The sequence below is a fragment of the Centropristis striata genome, chromosome 15, assembly GCF_030273125.1.
Source record: "Centropristis striata isolate RG_2023a ecotype Rhode Island chromosome 15, C.striata_1.0, whole genome shotgun sequence".
NCBI lineage: Eukaryota > Metazoa > Chordata > Actinopteri > Perciformes > Serranidae > Centropristis > Centropristis striata.
In genome coordinates, this window is record NC_081531.1 from 26,098,306 (window position 1) to 26,104,599 (window position 6,294).

Consider the following 6,294-nt stretch of genomic DNA (forward strand, 5'->3'; position numbering starts at 1 on the left):
GCTGGAACTGGGACAGGCTATGGCCCAGGAGGTGCTGGAACTGGCAGCTTTGGTCCAGGAGGTGCTGGAACCGGTGGTGTTGGACCAGGAGGTGTTGGAACTGGCGGCTTTGGTCCAGGAGGTGCTGGAACTGGTGGCTTTGGCCCAGGAGGAGCTGGAACTGGTGGCGTTGGCCCAGGAGGAGCTGGAACAGGTGGATTTGGCCCAGGAGGTGCTGGAACTGGTGGCGTTGGCCCAGGAGGAGCTGGAACTGGTGGCGCTGGCCCAGGAGGAGCTGGAACAGGTGGATTTGGCCCAGGAGGTGCTGGAACTGGGCCAGGGGGTTTCAGACCTGGTGGTGTGGGTGGATATGGACCTGGTGGAAAAGCACTTGGGAAAAGGAAGCCTCCCGGTTACGGCTCGTCGTTGGGTGGAGGTGGCTACAGACCAGGTAAAATTCTGTATTGATGTTTATAAGTATTTAATAAAAACTTCTTATAATTACTGATACAAGTTACTATTATCACTGTATATTTGCCATACAAGATTATTTTTGTCATGGTTATCTTCTGGGGATTTTAAGTGCTTGACTGATTTCTACATATTTTTGCGGGGCGGCTGTGGTTCAGCTTGTAGAGTAGGTCAGTGGTTCGATTCCTGACTGTGGCAGCCCACATGTTGATGGGCAAGATACTGAACCCCAAATTGCTCCTGATGCTGTGTGAATGAATTGTATTGTGGCAGGTGGCACCATTTAGGGTAGCCCCATTCACCAGTGAATGAGCGCAGCCTGTAGTCTATAAAGCTTTGAGTGGTCGCAAAGCAACTAGAAAAGCGATATGTAAGTGCAAGTCCATTTAACATTTACTTACCTGTCTGTCCAGGTAGTGCAGCAGGAGGAACAGGGGCAGGAGGTCCTGCAGGAACAGGTGTGGGAGTAGGAGGAGGTGCAGGCGGCTTACCAGGTCAGTTTGAGTAGAGCACTGATACAATACAGAACAATAATATAAGAGCGTGGGCGTTTTCATTTTTACATTTTGAGAACTGATAACTGCACTGATAGAGGTTGTAATGTGTCCATTTGTCCAGCAGGGGGTGTTGGCCCTGGTGGAGGGGCTGGTGGAATCTATCCAGGTTTGTCACACTTTAACTTTGTTATCTTTTTGACATATTGCATATTCTTTAAAATCTATAGGGTAGCATCTATTGTTAAACCACATAGATACCAAAAACACACATGGTTATATGCACATGAAGTAAAAAGCAGAAAAGCCTTGTATGGTGAATATTTGTTTTGGCATATTTTCACTGATGTCATTGCTAAAATAACAAATGAAGCCATTGTATAGATTGCCAATTGTTCATCATGACTCTGTCTTTCCTGTTATTGTTCTCTAGGATATACGGGGGCCGGGCAGAAATGTAAGAAAACTCACTGTGTGCTCTGGGATAAACATGCTCTAATTAACTTCAGTCTCTTAACACACATATGTCCAATAACACATAGATAAACAGTACACACTGACATGTGATGATCTAGGTTATTTCCCTGTTTCTTAGATTATTTTAAATATTTTAAATTTAGGTTTGTTTTATTATTAAGCACACAATAGAGAAATTAGACAAGCTTTTGTACATATATCATTAACTAAATAAATAAATACAATTAAAATAAAGAATGATCATTTTGAAAAATTTAGAATAACTTTTTTCTTTTCCCGTCCTTTAGCCAAGGCACAGAAGGCGGCCAAATATGCAGCCATGCAGGCCTTACTGGGAGCTGGAGGCTACAGAGGTAAAATCATACACATTTTATGATTTGACAGTAGGCCTGATCTATACGAGCCACATTTCCAATCAAATGTTTTGCAAGTTTCAACTGAATTTTTTTTTTAAATCAGTAGAAGAAAATTCAAATGAATGCTTGTTTCCATCCACTACTGTTATGCAAATATTAGGAGTTACTTAACTTGAGTTTTTAAACCTGATTTAAAACTCTTTAGTTCTCAATCAACTTAGTTGTTTTTGTGCCAAAATTTAGCCAAACTGCCGTATTTAGAAGGCGTTTCAAGTAGAAAACTGGATGTAAAATGACTAATCTATCTTTATTTGTTTATCAGACCACAATTTATCTCATCTCAGACTGGGAGAATAATGGCCTGCCAAACTTTCAGTTATCAGCTTTAGCATAGCAATTTGGCGATTGTGGCAAACGCAGCGTTGAGTCTCCAGCAACAAGTTACTGATCTGGCTGGGGATTAGGGTTAGACCCTCACTGCTGGCATTTGTACTCTCTGAACTAAAGTTGCTAACATAGCGAAAAGATCTGTCTCCCTGCAAATGCTTCATCATGTACGTCATTTTTTACTTGCGAAATGTGTAACAATACATACATTTTTCCAACTTGGCCAGGTGTACAAACATTTTTGCGATATTTCAAGACAATTAAAAATGTGCAGAAATTTAGGTACAGTAAAACATTGTGCTGGAATCTTGTGAGTCAACTTAAAATTTCTAATTATCATTCAGACCAATTCTTCTGACTAAGTGTTGTGACATCAGATGAATGAATGATTCACTGAGCACTGACTAAATCTTCTTCTAGTTTAAAAAAAAGTTACATGATGGAAACTGATACAGACCATGCTGAAATCAACTTCATTAATTACACAATATACTTTCAATTCAGCAAAGTCATTGGGAGCAGCTATAGTGTAAATTACCACCCTTTTCTCAGAACAAACTTGATAAACGTGGTTTCCAAAGAATTTCTTTAGCAATTGCAACATCTTATAGCCACAAATACAGGAACTAAGTGGCTATGTGTTAAAAAAAAACAACAAAAAAAAACTGCCCCTCCTAACAGCAATGTCTGTGGGAAAGAATTTTTACTATGTTGTTTGTTTGTTCGTGTGAAGTGACACAAACTTTAGTCTACTGAACTTTATTATTTTGCATCACAAATTCTTTGGTTAACTCAGATTTTTAAGGGAACTTGTGTCTTCACGTTGATCCTGTTTAACATGTTTTAAAATGTCCTTTTTACCCATTCATTATATATGTTGTATGTAAAGTGAAGAATACTTTTCTGTGTTCTGTGGTTAGGTGCTGGCTGTCAGGGTAAATACTGTGGCCGAAGGAGGAAGTGAGAGACCAACAGACAGGAAGTGACCTCATTGAAACAACAGTGGTGCTAATGCATGATCCCAGATTGTAAATGTCTTACCTGCCAAAGAAGCAAAAGCTTTAACACATTCCACATGTTACACTTTTCATTTATTTGGATTTTTTTTTTTACATGGGTCTCTTTCAAAAAGAGCACTGGTTCTCAGCCTGTTAGGGTCGTAGTTCCTTAAAACAAGATCTTGAATCTCATGCATTTTAAATGTTCTCTATATTACAAGAAAAAGCACAAGTCTGTTAAGGGATACATTTTTTATAATAGCATTGTTTTTTGTGCCATGAATCACCTCGTGACTCTCTGGGGAACCGACTACCAGGCTGAGAACCACAGAAATAAAGGACCAAGATTTTTTTTGTCTTTGTGAGGCCAGGCTGTGCTAGAAGGCTGCATTTACACCAAATCAGGCAAGAATTCACGTTTATTTGCATAGGAGTTATGCATTTGGGTTCCGACGATTGGCGCTGCAGAGGATGCCGGAAAAAACTTCAAACACACTCAACTTTAAGACTACATGGCTGGTCGTTGGACTAATTCTATAGCTTTTTTAAATTCAACTAACTACAGAACAGTTCAGTTTTTTGTGAAGGGCAAACTAAACATAATTTTGCAATTAATGAATGTTCACATTCATTAATTGCAGCAATGTCATGCCAGTGTTGTGTTGAAATTTGTTCCACCCTCCCATAGTTTCCTCCTGTTAAAATAATGACCGGTGTTATGGTTTAATGAGTGACCATGTTAACTGGTGACTCAGCTGAATGTGTCGTGTTTGTTCGTAGTAACACAAACAGAACAAGTAAGTGTTGTCGTAAAAGCCTTCAGTTTTACTTAAATTAGTTCTGTATACATTTCTGTTCATTATCAATGCCAAAGATTAATGTAAGATGCTTTCTGCTTAACGTCGCCAGTTAACAGGGTCACTCAGTCTCACATTTTTATGCAATTTGTAGCAGAAGAGTCTGAAAAAACAAGTCTGCAGCAAATTTGAAATGACAGATCGAGTTGAAGCTAAAAAAAAAAAAAAAAAGATAATAACGTGAACTACTTCATATTTCGGGACTGTGAACTTAATTTAAATTGCGAACAACAAACTAGTTAATTTCAATGAAATTTGAGATCTTGTGAACACCACTGCCACAGTTCCTTTGTCTTTTAGAATCTAGCTGCTGTGACAAGAATTAAGCAGTCTTCGATTGCAGTTGGAAATGACAAGATCATAAAAGCAGTGACGGAAAACAGTAATTGTGAAATATAAAGTCTTCTTATGGGGATTCAAAGCATGATGCTAATCGCCTGAACTGGTGTGAATGCAACCTGATACAGTTTTTTTTTTATTATTGTTGAACATTATTTGTGTTCCTGTGCGAGTATCACCATGAATCATGTGTGTGAAGACTGATACCAAGGACACCCTCAGGGCAGCTCCTTCAGACCTGTCTGCATGCTGATACGTTTGAAAAGACAAAAAACACAATCTCCAGGGCTGTACTTCTATCCAGTTAAACTGGGTTTTCTTTAAGGTCTGCAGAGCGTAATGTTTGTTCTTATTAATTCACTGTTTTTAGCTTTTACATCAAAGTGTGAACATGGCTGAATATTTTGGGTGGGGAACTGTGAACAAAAGTGGGTTTTTTGTGGTGTGATGTTCTGATTGGTCGTTATCTAATCCCTGAAAAGCAGTCTGTGTTCATTTTAACTGAAGGTTAATACTCATTAAAGGCACCGTTTTATAGCTTTGTAACACTAATAAGTGTAAACTTCTGCCTAACATGCATATGTTTTTATTATTAGAAGGATGTTTTTGTCATGAAATTGTGATGTGGCTTAATTTTGGCTTTTACATTTGCATTCAGACTAAATATGAGGTAATATAATGAAAATAATAAGTGCATTCTATTATCTTAGAGCGTTGATTATTGTGTTTTTCTCATTTTTTGATGTACCTCCTTTAACACTGTTGTTCACATTTGCTAGTTTTTTAAATTATGCTGATTAAAAAAACAGCAGAAGCTTTGACTATTTAGCCTCATTTTACAAATTCAAGTGCACCAATACAGTATTAAATGTGTGTGTGTGTGTGTGTGTGTGTGTGTGTGTGTGTGTGTGTGTGTGTGTGTGTGTCTGTGTGTCTGTGTTTTAACAGTTTTTAAACTTGTGTTTTATCATGACTAATATGAGTGCTTTGTTTTCTACGTTGTGCTAAATCACAATGTCTATGATGTCATTTGGATAAAAAAGTGTAATTGAATCTCATCTTGCATTTGAGTTTGTGTCTATCATGTAGCTCAACATGTGTTTCTAACATCAGTGTTCTTTAAGAAGTAAATGATGCACTTTTGTACACTTTTCAGACAATGCTCTGTGAAATAAAAAATAAAAAATAACAGTTGTTTCAGGTGATAATTACGTTTTAGAGCAGCTAGAATGTGTAGACAGTTTTGCACAACATGTGAAACCGTCAGTACGGTTTTTGGTAAAAGGAGGATGCTGTTTATTTAGAGGCAGATGTTGGTTTTAACATGTCGAAATGCCGCAGCAGTGTGATAACCACAAGTTAGGCTGAAAAGGGGAAACAACAAACTTTGGCTAAGGCAGGTTAAAAAAAGTAGCAGCAGTGAAGCATGTCTGTGGTGACTCATAACTAGACACACTACACTACACTGAGTTCACAAAAATACAGCGTTTTATTCTACAGCTGATACAGTGACAGATAAAGTCCTCAGATCTTTTATTAAAGTAAAGGTAGAAATACCGTAGTCTTAATTATTAAAGTCTATAAGAGTATGTTATGATATGCGTATATGAAGTCTATTCTCAAGATCAATTATTGTAATTTTTGGTTTGATAACATTTGTCACACACATTTGTTGCTAAATATTACCATTTCAGTACTTGAGAATTGATTGAATAAAAAATTGGCAAAAATCCCTCATTCAAACACCAAGACCTTTAGAACAGCAGAGAAAAATCCAAACGGTGGTTTGGTTTCAAAAACTTTTTATCTTTAGTAGATTTCTGTATTTTGTGCGATTGTACGGCCAGCACTTGTGTTGTGTTGCCTGTTGAGAAAGCCCCTTATTGTTAATATAGTGTGGGAAGCCATCCATCCTCTTAATGCTCTAGGTCAGGGA